A 12,673-nucleotide genomic window follows, 5' to 3' on the forward strand; every position below is an offset into this window, starting at 1 on the left:
GAAGCCGCTGGGGGGGCTTCCCTGGCGGTCCAGTAGCTAGAATTCCGCACTTCCACTGCAGGGGGCTCAGGTTCGAGCCCTGGTCGGGGAAGCTCCACGAGCCATGTGGTGCAGGCAAAAAGAAAATAAAAAATTAAAAAGTGTTTTTAACAGTGTGCAATGCAACGGTTTAAAAAAATAAGAAGGAAAAAAGACAAAGAGAGAAGCCACTGGGGGGGTGGTGAGAGGACGTCGGGGGAGGAGAGGCACTCGCCACGTTTCCTTTGCGCCCTGGAGCCAGCCCTGCACTAGGGCCTCTCACCACTCTGTCCCTCGGACCTTCTCCTTTTCTTTCTGCGAACGTCCTACACCCTTTGTGTGTGTAACCAGACTATGAAAGTAAAAACGCAACTGTCCCTCAGCCATGCGCTGGGTCACAAGACCATGCAGGGAGGCAAGGGAGCTGGTCAGCGGATGGGGCCGGGGCCCCACAGAGCACGGCGAGGGCGGATGACCACCGGCCGTCCCCAAGGAGCCGGCGGCCCAGGGCAGCAGGGAGGGTCCAAGGCGAGAAGGTAAGGTGACATCTAGACCTGAGGGCTGCGTTCACAAGAGGGTCCGAGCTGACCCAGCCGCCTGCGGAATCAAGCCCCGGGGCGTCGGGAGCTGGCAGAGACGCCCACAGGCCTCCCGGCTTCACGCCCACTCTGTAATCTGTGCAGCAGTCTCTCTCCTGATCCTGCTCTTCCCTCCATTCAGAAAATCAGAACACCTGCCAGCTCCAATCTTCCAGCCCTCCTCTCCTTCAAGGCCACCGGAGAATCCCGGCAGGACTTACGCCAACCAGCCACGAACGCACATAATCACCCCAACTCGAGCTCTGCGCGTGCAGCAGAGACGTGCACTCCCACTGGCTGCTTCCCGTCTCGGTGCAAGTCCTTCTCAATGGTGTGTGCTCAATACACTCTGTCTTGGAGATCATTCTTGTGGACAAAAGACAGCAACCAAAACACCCAGACACACGTGACACGTGATCCCGCGGGATCCTGCACCCGGTGGCATCTTCACGAGCGCCGAGCCCAGACGCCCCGCCGTCCTTTCAGAAAGACCAAAGTCAGACCCTGGAACGCGTGGGCGAACCTCCCTCACCGGGACCAGCTCTCTGCGTTCTCCTCACACGCACCTGCCCCTCTCTTATCTACCCCAAGCCCTGCCCTGCCTACCTTCACCTTCAGCCCACGAGTCCAAGAATTCCGTGCCGCGGAGCTACACACACCGAGGAAAGGAAACAGACCAAGGAACTGCCTGTCACTTACTCAGCACTTACTGGGGATACAGACATGGCTGAGGCTCCTCCTGCGTCGTCACCTTCCGTCCTGACACCAGGAGGCCACTTCACTGTCCCCATCACACCGGAGAAGTCGGGGATGCGCACACGTGTGCCCGGTGCACAGGTGCAGTGAGAACTGCAAGCCCGCTGACCTGGGAGTCCCTAGCCTTGACCCTGTGCGTACTGCCCCTCATGCGGAGACCAAGGAGAGCCAGACGGTGCAGGGTGACCGAGCCAGACGCGGCACTGACCCTTTCTTCCAGCGGAGCAAGTGCTTAGGGGGAAACCAGTAACGATCTCTGTCAACCATTGAGGTTTCACTGTGTCATGTGAACACAGACAAGATTTCTAAATGATACAGATTTCCTAAAGACCAGGAGCTAAACTTACTAAAGAAAGTTCTTCAGGAAACTCTTACATACTTTCCAAAATGTTGCCCCCCCCCCCGCCCCCATTAAAAAAATGTTGTCGCTGGGACTTCCCTGGCAGCCCAGTGCTTAAGACTTTGCCTTCCAATGCAGGGGGTGTGGGTTCGCTCCCTGGTCAGGGAGCTAAGATCTCACATGCCTCTTGGCCCAAAAAACCAAAACATAAAACAGAAGCAATATTGTAACAAATGCAGTAAAGACTTTTAAAATGGTCCCCATCAAAAAAATCTTAAAAAAAAAAAATGTTGTCACTATTTTCATTCCAATTTCCCACCAGGCATCCTTACCCTCCTGCACCCAAGAACACGGCTGGCAGGATGCGGAGGGCAGTGCAGGCGAGGCCACCATAATGACTCCTTGAATGGACATTCATTTTTTTTACCCACTTTTGGGTGCGCGACGGAGGGGGCCATCCGCCTTCTACCCCCTGCCAAACACTCAGGGACCTTCAGGCCTGTGCTGTCTCGTTTACCTACATGTAAGCACAGGAATGAGCTTTTCTTAGACTTTGATATAATGCCATTTTGTTTTGTTTATTTAAAGTAATGGGAAGATTTCAAAGAACTCACCTGTTCATGTTTGGTGTGGGCTATAAGGGACAGACTAACGACAGATGAGGAAAGAGGAACACAGACCCACAGCGTCTGGGAATTTGGTGCAGGACACAGGGTGCCGGCTCAAGCACTGGGGAAAAGGTAAGACTTCTCCAAACAAGGCCACAGGATGCCTTGGTAACCGTCCAGAAACTTCACATCCTACGACAGGACGAACTCCAAATGCACTGAAGATTTACAGTGAAAAACAGAAGCACAGGAGGACATATGGAAGAAATACTTTATAACCTTGAAGGAAGAACTTCTTTTAAATCTAAGATTAAAAATCCAGAAACCACAAAAGATGAATTCAATATATATAAATATAAAAACTTCTGTACATGTCAAAATATACTCCAGGCGAACTCAAAACACAAAGAGTTAGGGAAAATAATATTTGCAATTCATGACACAAAGGGCTACTTGTCCTGACGCAGTGAGCGCTCCTTAAAATTGATTAGAGGATGGTGGGAGGGAGGGAGGGAGATGCAAGAAGGAGGAGATATGGGGACATATGTATAACTGCTTCACTTTGTTATAAAGCAGAAACGGACACACCATTGTAAAGCAATTATACTCTAATAAAGATGTTAAAAAAAATTAGAGGAAAAGAAAAATTGGTTAATTTGAAAGAAGAAAAACAAATCAAAAGAACAATGGACACAGGAAAACCAGGAAAGAAAATACCTGGCTCTCAAACATAAGAAAAGGTACTGCACTTCACTCATGATAAAATAAACGTAAACTAAAATCACACCAAGATATCACCTCTCACCCATCAGGTTGTGAGATCAGAAAGTACTGGGTGGGCCAAAAGGTTCATCTGGTTTTCTTCCATAGGATGGCTCTAGTAGCACTTAGTTGTCTTTAACTTCATTCGGAACAATTTTTGTTAGATTGCATGTGACAACTGTCATGTCAGTGTGCATTTAAAAAAAAGACTTATCATAATTGGTGAATTTTTGTGTAGCCGTTTTACTATCGAAGGTGGAAGAAAAAAGCAACATTTTCAGCCTATTATGCTTTATTATGTCAAGAAAGGTAAAAACACAACTGAAATGCACGGAAAGATTTGTGCGGTGTATGGAGAAGGTGCTGTGACTGATCGAACGTGTCAAAGGTGGTGTGCGAAGTTTCGTGCTGGAGATTCCTTGCTGGACGATGCTCCACGGTCGGGCAGACCAGCTGAGGTTGATAGCCATCAAATCGAGACATTAATTGAGAACAATCGATGTTATACCACGCGGGAGACAGCCGACATACTCAACATATCCTGATCAAGCGCTGAAAATCATTTGCGCCAGGTTTGGTTGTGAGTCACTTTAATGTTTGGGTTCCACGTAAGCTAAGCGGAAAAAATCCTCCTTGACCGTATTTCCGCATGCGATTCTCTACTTAAACATTCTGTTTTTAGAACAAATTGCGACAGGCGATGAAAATTGGATACTGTACAATAATGTGGAACGGAAGAGATCGTGGGGCAAGCGAAATGAACCACCAACCACAGCAAAAGCCGGTCTTCCTCCAAAGAAGGTGGTGTTGTGTCCGTGGTGGCGTTGGAAGGGAGTCCTCTATTATGAGCTCCTTCCAGAAAGCCAAACGATTCATTCCAACAAGGACTGCTCCCAATTAGACCAACTGAAAGCAGCACTCGACGAAAAGCGTCCAGAATTAGTCAACAGAAGATGCATAATCTTCCATCGGGATAACGCAAGATCGCATGTTTCTTTGATGACCGGGCCAAAACCACTACAGCTTGGCTGGGAAGTTCTGATTCATCCACCGTATTCACCAGACATTGCACCTTCGGATTTCCATGTATTTAAGTCTTAACAAAATTCTCTTAATGGAAAAAAATTCAATTCCCTGGAAGACTGTAAAATGCACCTGGAACAGTTCTTTGCTCAAAAAGATAAAAAGTTTGGGGAAGATGGAATTACGATGTTGCCTGAAAAATGGCAGAAGGTAGTGGAACGACAAAAGGGGGAATACTTTGTTCAATAAAGTTCTTGGTGAAAATGAAAAATGTGTCTTTTATTTTTACCTATAAAACCGGAGGCACTTTTTGGCCCATCCAATAGGATAATAGTAGCAAGGCATCTGGGTCAACTTCCTACTTTGTGCAATTTGGTTAAGATGTGAGGGAGCTGGATGAAGGGTATACAGGAATTCTTTGTACTATTTTTGCAACATTTTGTAAGCCAAAATGTATTTCAAAAGTAGAAGTAAAACAAATTAATTTTAAGTGTGATGAAATAGCATACTGCAATGGGTGGCAGTGGGCGCAGGTGCTCACAGGCTGGTGAGGAAAGTACAGAGCCACACGGCTCCACGGGGAATGCGGGTAGGACGTATCAAAATGGACCGAAAGGACAGGGCCGGAATGCCATCAGTAGGCAAACCGTTTAATAAGTAGCACCGTACTGAAGCGTCATCCACCTGCACAACAGGATGCATGTCTCTAAGTTCTAAGTAGGCAAGACTTCCAACATACATACTTCACTCAGAAAAGTAAGGTAAGGACATGTTGGGTTCTTCTCCGCAAATGTATTTACCCACGAAGAATCTTAACTACCACTTTGCTGCCCAGTTAAGCTGCCTGTAATTACAGACCCGCAGTTTACCCTCCTGCTGAGATACATCACCCGAGTGAACTTAACTGTGTACCAGGAACCTTGGTGGGTTCACCACAGGTTTCTCCACCTAAATAATACATAAAAACATGGTTTTAACCCAAGCTACGCAGATCCTTGGGGAACCTCACTAGTCCCTTGTGACGACATGAAGATGAAAGCATTCCACGCTTCATCCATTTCTTCTCTCCAAATCAGTCCCCAAACTCTAAGGCTACTTTTTATTAAATCGAAATGCAATTCACAGACCATAAAAATTCACCAACTAAAGTGTACGATTCAGTGGTTTTACTTATCTTTAAAAATAAGTAAAGGAGAGGTGTCTTCATATTATAAGAAGAAAGAGGCAGAAAGCCAGAAGAAAATAAATGGCTTGAGTAACCTAGTACTTAGCTATTTCCAGAACATTCTGGATGTACACACAAGAAACCATGGCCTTGGCCCTGCTGAGGCACCATCTGGATGCCTGAGACAGAAGGGAGGCTTCCCTTGATGTTAGGTTTCAGCTGCCTTTTAAAAAAAAAAAAACATGCATTGAAATTTTTAAAAAATTTTTTTCGACAAAATGATAATAGAAGAAAACAAAACTTAACAACAAGTTAACTTTAACTCCTACGCCTTTCACAGAATATCAAAATCCCACAGATAGTTATGTTCAAACACGCATCTTCGGGAAGTAGGAGATAATTTAATCCTGGCTCTGAAATAGATGGATCACGACGGTAAATTAATGAAAATGGAGTTGTAATTTGGTTCTCCTAGGAAATGACTTGAATCGATTAATACAGCTGGTCATCTGCAGTCAGACCTGACTTAAGGCGATGAAACTGCTCAGGAATCTGCAGTCAGTGTCAGAACCTTTAACAAGTTATGAAACCATAAACCGATGAGTCCACGCTACATCGCTGACAGAGTCCTTCAGTGCCAGATTTCTGAGCTGGTTTTCTTTTCTAGAAGCATCCAGCTTCTATGGGAAGGCAGACACCAATAGGATTTCCCAGTTTAAGGCCTTTTGCTTTGTTTTAACTGCTTACGGTTACCAAAGGCTTGGTACCCACCCCTAAGCCCGACCACGGGAGACTCGCAATGAATCCATGACGTCTTCCTTTACTGTTACGAGGAGCTTTGTCCACCGCTGGGCAGGGATCCCACAAGGCCAGGACCGTGACCCCCATCAATCCTGAAGCCTGAGGGGCTGTCTGGAACGTGGTCCCCCCATACCTGTGCAGGAGTGCTTAAGAACTTCATCCCACCTGCCCCCATCAGAAGGCCACCTGCCGCTAGGGGTGCCCTCTTCTCCTCCTTGGAAAGACGTGGAAACCACTTTGCCCTCACAGGGCACTACTCCCTGCCCTAGACCCTGCGTTCAACAGCCACCACCCAAAAACAACACACACCGTTTATTTCTGTGCTGAATAAATTAAAAATCCAACCAAGGCTTCAGACCCCTGTCAACATTTAGGGGCTGCCCCCAAAGCTAGTATAAACGCTGAAATAGGGTGAGTCCTTCCAAAGGTTCTCAGTGTCCAAGGGAAGAGGCCTGTAAGTCAATGTCAACTCTTCCTGAGAGGGGATGGGGGGACGCAGGGGAAACACTGAACAAAGAAGGTTGGTGGCATAAGATGCCAGTCAAAGGCCTAAAAAGGATAATAAATGTTATGTCTTGGGGCAGGGAATCTAAAATCAAAAGGGATTTTGGTGACTTGATCTATTTCTGCAGGACCACCCTTGTAACCATCACAGGACACTTTCACCCCCATGAGTGCCATCCAAGCAGCCCCAGGAGTCAAAGTTCACAGGAAAACGTTGAACAAAATGATCCTATTAACCCAGCTCCCCAGGGCTGACGACCTGTGAGCCGTCACCTTAGTGTCTGACTTGCCCATGATACCTCTTCCTTTCCACGGGATCAACCCGTACTGCGCTCACTGGTGTCACAGAGACATGATCAGTGTGTGTCCAGATGGCTGAACTGACCTGGTGGAGGCTGGGCGGTACTGGGGAGGGGAAGAGCGGTGACGCAGGACCTTACGGAAGGACACCACATCACCTGTCTCCTGCATCACCACAGGCAGGAGGGATGCTGAGATCCAAGGCCAGCAAGTCCATCGCAGCACCGGACACGACCACCTCCAACACCTGCTTCCGACGCCCCGCGATCACACTCCGGGCCCCCCTCTGCTAATGCTCGAGGGCAACCAGGGCCCTCGCCGACACCCCTCAGGTGTCCCGACGTGAGAAAAGGAGCGAGCTCCACATCCATGTCACCTTAAACCACAACGGGATGGAATCACTCACCCCTCTTCTTAGTTGAAACTGAGTATCTCATAAGACACTGAAGGGCGGCACGGAAAGTACAGAGATGGGAAAAGTTCCCCCAGAGGAAGGGGGAATGTCATCAATGACAAGAGAACTTCCTAAGAGCAGCAGAGCTGCCCACCGCCCACTGGGCACCTACACTCACATGTGCCTTTGAATGAACGTCTTTCATAAGCGGGTAGCACGTCAGGATCCGCTGTGAAGTTGCAGTGTCACCAGAATCACAAGTTCAACTTCAAGCACTTTAAGCCGTCCTGCTGGTGGGTGTTCCACGTGCCTGCACCGAACAAGAAATCCCGTATTCCCGAGACACGTCACAAAGCAGGATCTGCTTCCTCCAAAATACTCGGTCACACACAGGGTTTTTACGCCGGAGTGAAGGAAATGGTGCTTTCTGGTGCTGGGCTCTCCCTCCACACAAGCCGGCAAAGCACAAGTCGTTGATGTTCTCCTGTCTTTTCACTGTAAATGGTTTACGTTTTCCTAAAGCCTTAGAGGTAGAAAGCTAGTTTTACTGGAAAAGAAGGGAGAAAAGGGAGTAAAAAGAAGAGAGGGAGGGAGGCAATGAGGGAGGGAAGGAGGCAACCCAAGCTCTCAAGGCCCCTTGGAACCAGGCAGGGTTTCTGGCCAGACGCACGGACACGGACACGGGGCCTGATGCTTCTTGGCTGGAGGGCTGCCCCACGCGCTGCAGAAGCTGAGCGGCTCCCCAACCCTCCCTCGAGCTGTGATGATCGAAAACGTCCCCAGACATCTGAGGCGATGCCACCCGTCCCCTGGGGATGAAATCACCGGGCTGAGAACCGCTGAACTAGAATACATGTAAATTAAACAGGCCAGGTTTGGGGTTTTTTTTAAAACAGCAAAAATAAGACAGAAATATTCACGCATTTTCTAACTATTTTGGAATAGGATTAGAATATCTAGGCGGCAGTCGCCTTAATTATCCCTTCCAAAATAACCGAGTAAGTAGGCACACACGGTTTAACTCAATGTCATGATTAAGATACAACTTGCCCCATCATTAGAAGGCAACCCTTCAAACTCTAGTTTGGGGTAAGTGTATAGCCTGTGCTATTGTTTATTTAAGAAAACATCGAGTATTAAAAACAAATATCTAGGGCTTCCCTGGTGGCACAGTGGTTGAGAGTCCGCCTGCCGATGCAGGGGACACGGGTTTGTGCCCCGGTCCAGGAAGATCCCACATGCCGCGGAGCGGCTGGGCCCGTGAGCCATGGCCACTGAGCCTGCACGTCGGGAGCCTGTGCTCCGCAACGGGAGAGGCCACAACAGTGAGAGGCCCGCGTACCGCAAAAAAAAAAAAATCTAACTTATGAAGACATGTATGTGCTTGCATTAGAAAGCAATAAATACAAGGGGGAAGAGAAAAATCATCCATTTGAAAATAGCGATGGAAGGAGAGGAGAGAGAAACACAAAGCGAACCTCTCTGAGGACACTCTTTTGGCTCTGGACCATGTAAACAGTTTACATAATTATAAACCAATATTAATTTTTTAAGTCCTAAAAATCAAAAGCAGAATGGAAACAAATTAACCAAATTATATATTGAGGTGGTGGCATTAACACAGAGGGAAAATACTCTGAAAGACTTTGAAGCTCAATCATTTGACTACATTTTCCTAGTGGGATAAATGGTGAGGACAAAACATCTTCAGCTGTTTTCAGTACTCACGGTGTTGGCAAAAGTATTGGTGGAGATATCCTAAACCTTTCTATGGTTTGTGTATAAATAAAGTAGGATAATCAAGTGAATAAGTGATTACGTTCATGTTCTTAGGGACAAAAATTTTCAGCCTAAGAGAAAAGAGATACAAATATAAAATCAAAGAAGTAAAATACCTTGTAATTCTAATTTTGAATTAAAATCATGTAAATTTACAATAGATTATGTTAAAAAAAATAGATCAAAACAATACCACCTTTGTGCACTGAAAAGCCCCAAACACAATGGCCAACCAGGGAGCACTGAGCAGCCCTGAATCCCAAACTGTGGTCCCCGAATTCCATCTCCTACTGAAGGGAGCCCGGCCTGGGGCAGACACTGGCCTAAGAAGCCTGAAGCCCCAGCAACCACCCCCAGGCAGCCGGCACTGGACGCAGCTGGGCCTCCCCACAGCAGCAAGGATTCAGCTGCAAGCGACGGAAACACTTGAGAAACACCGGAAATCACGAGCTCCTGATTTCTCTAAAACCAGACAAAAGCCTCACTAGTGGCTTATGAGGATGCTGGGGAAGCAGCACTATTTCTTCTGAAAACTGCCAAGTAAAGCACTGATCTCCCAGCATAACTGGGCCTTGGACACAGCTGCGCGCTCTCCTCGCTGCGCTGGTACGTGTGGAAGGGCAGCCGGGGCCGAGGGCCAGCAGCCCTCTGGAATGATGTATCACCGACCATGGCCACAACCTCCACGCCTCCCGTGTCCCCCTGATACCAAGCAGGACCCTGTGGGGCTCCTGGGCACAGAAACCTTTCTGCCTTCCCCACTTCCTGATTACAGGAAATAGGCTTCATTCAGCCTCCAGAACCTTCCCTGAGTTCCAATGGGCAGAGTCAAGCAGTTGGTAAATAGGGAAGGGAGGGGATGCAGAGACCAGGGAGAAACAAACAGTCGAGAGAAACAATAGCGCAGCCTTGGGGCAGGTCCTGGTTCCCCTCAAGGGATGCACACGACAATATCTTTGAGCTGTTTTGCAGGTACTGAAACCCCCTCCAGGTGGGAGAAGTTTACTGTCTGCTGCTCACAAGCAAGGAGACCCCAGACCGGTTGGAACCAGAAGGATGATGATGCCGACTCCCGATGACCTCACCACCAGCCAATCAGAAGAGTGTCCACGAGCTGACCACGCCCTCTTTGAACCATTACTACGAAACTCCTCATTACCCCCTCCGGGTTGGGACACATAGTCTTGAGGGCATTAGCCCGCTGTGGCCCCCTTTGCCTGGCAAAGCAATAAAGCTCTTCTTTTCTACTTCACTCAAAACCGTCTCCGAGATTTAATTCGGTGTCAGGATCCAGAGGCCGGATTTGGCTTCACCCTGACAGAAGCATGCGTGGTACCCTGGAGTCATCTTGCCAGAAAACCTGACGAGAATCAGCTTTCCATCTGGCCAGCGGTTTACAGGACACACGAGGACACAGACGAATGCTTAACGGGGGTCTAGTTAGCAAACCGCAGCAGTGGGAAACCCAAACTGGGGACACAAGACCCGGTTCCTGCAACCCGTCAATGATTCCACTGCAGTGTATGGACCTTATTTGGATCTTGCTTTGAACAAGCAATTTTTCAATAAAATGTTTGAGAGAGCTGGGAAATTTGAACATTGGCTGCCTATTCGGTTCAGTTTATTAATTAACAAAAATGAATAAGGAATTTTTGTTACTGGAATATTTCCTATGGTATTTTCAGATGAAAGGATATCTGGGATTTGCTTTAAAAATAAATTGTTGGAGAGGGTGGCAGTTTAGATAAACAAGACTGGCCATTAACTGGTAAGTCCTGAAGCTGACATATGCATGAGTCATTCTTTGATTCCACCTTATGAAAACTACACTGAATTGATTACGCTGTTACCTAAGAAGTCCCATCTTACAACAGGACAGCATCAGAAGATAGGAGAGCTTGAAGGGCCTTTAGAAAACTCTAGGCTCCAGACTGCTTTCTACACACGAAGGCCAGCGAAGCAGCTCCAGGGCAGAGAGCTGTTACCCGTGAGGCCACGACGGGCACCTCCTGTCTCTCCAGTTATCAAGGCCTGACCGGGTAGAGGAGGTGGGGGAGGCCACGGAGGAGTCGCTACAGAGCCTCGTGCACACTGCACGAGCCTGCGGTTTATAATCAACTGCTCAGACACTAAGGCCGTTCCTGTTGCTCCTAAACATACTTCCAAAAAAAAATTTAAAAAGGTTTGTAGCAGGTTGAACTCCCCCCTGCTACCCACCCAAAATGAAATCCGTTCATTCGATAGTCTCATCTATGCAAAGGCTGTATATACAACAGATATTAAAACATTTAGTGTTGGGCTTCCCTGGTGGCGCAGGGGTTAAGAATCCACCTGCCAATGCAGGGGACACGGGTTCGAGCCCTGGTCCAGGAAGATCCCACAGGCCGCGGAGCAACGAAGCCTGCGTGACACAACTACTGAGCCTGCATGCCACAACTACTGAAGCCCACGCACCTAGAGCCCGTGTTCCGCAATAAGAGAAGCCACCGCAATGAGAAGCCCATGCACGGCAACCAAGAGTAGCCTCCGCTGGCCGCAACTAGAGAAAGCCTGCGTGCAGCAACAAAGACCCAACGCAGCCAAAAAAAAAAAAAAAAAAAAAGGTAGTGTCCTACGAAAACACAATGACTAACAGCAGCTGTGTCTTTTTCACACCGATCAGACTCTGCACACTCCTCCCGGCTCACGGGCGACAGGAAGGGTGGGAGGCCCTGATACGTCTGAATTATAAAATAATAGAAATAAAAGCCTGCAGCACGTCCTTCCTTACAGAGGTCACGGTGACCAGTTCTAGTATAAAGTGAGCCAATTAGAAATGCTCCTTCCTCTAGAAAAGGTGACCACATAAAACAACGGAACACATCGGAGTGCTGTATAAACATAAACTACACACATAAACATACAGGAGTAAGGACATCCCAGGGACGGTGAATCGAATCACTGCTGGAAGCGCTGGCTGGTGAGGACGGTGAGAGGGAGAACGTGCATTCCCTGAACCCACACCCCATACGCCCTCGGGCCCTGCCGGCCCCAAAGGACAGTCATCCTGAAATCCGCACAGCTCACTAGTCTTCTGGGGTGAAGAGGCAGAGATGAGAGCACGGGAGGTTAAAGGGGGGCAGAGGAAACATGACCAAGTCCTTACAGTGCGGCTGTAATTGACATCCCTACCCAGGCTCCTCCAGGTGAAATCCACATTCTCTTACAAATTACTAGAAATTAAACCCTAAAGGGAAGGAGTAAAGCTCTTCTGCTCTAAGCACTTCATTTAACAAAGGAGAAAAGGCAGGTGCAGGACGGGTGAGCCCCAGGCCACAGGGTTTTGGGGCGGCTCACAGTATCAGGCACCTTCGGTTACGCTGGTCCAGGGTATTTCCAGAGCCCCAAAGCGTCCTGAGCTGGAAGGGCAGCACCCCCGCAGTGTCCTCCAACTCCTGTCAAGTTCCAATGACAAGACAACTGTCCTCGGGGTTTGTGTGCTGATGTCAAAGGGGGGTCGTGGGGTTCTGGCTGATTCTTTATGAACCCCTGGGGGCGGCAGCTCTCCTCGCCGGCCACACGGGAGTGGACTAGCCAGCCAGACCCCTCCTGGGCCACAACTCAGAGGCCAGAGCTGAAGAGGCGAACACTCCACCCACGTCCTGA

The 12,673-nt window shown here is 48.4% G+C and overlaps 1 protein-coding gene across 3 annotated transcripts in view; it reads right to left on the minus strand.

Annotated features, from left to right (window-relative positions):
* NCK2 (NCK adaptor protein 2) overlaps positions 1 to 12,673 on the minus strand; it is a 137,642-nt gene that overhangs the window by 85,404 nt on the left and 39,565 nt on the right. Inside the window, exons 1-2 of one of the 3 annotated variants that reach the window (XM_027128691.1) lie at positions 2,307 to 2,489; positions 2,025 to 2,209 (exon numbers count right to left, since the gene is read on the minus strand). The exons of the other annotated variants lie outside the window; for them this stretch is intronic. The gene's annotated coding sequence lies outside the window, so the exon portion shown is untranslated. Of the gene's footprint in view, positions 1 to 2,024; positions 2,210 to 2,306; positions 2,490 to 12,673 lie in introns of those variants that run through there. 3 annotated transcript variants of the gene reach the window in all.

This window comes from Aethalodelphis obliquidens, unplaced genomic scaffold (assembly GCF_003676395.1).
Source record: "Aethalodelphis obliquidens isolate GAN/ISIS:26980383/991018 unplaced genomic scaffold, ASM367639v1 scaffold35, whole genome shotgun sequence".
NCBI lineage: Eukaryota > Metazoa > Chordata > Mammalia > Artiodactyla > Delphinidae > Aethalodelphis > Aethalodelphis obliquidens.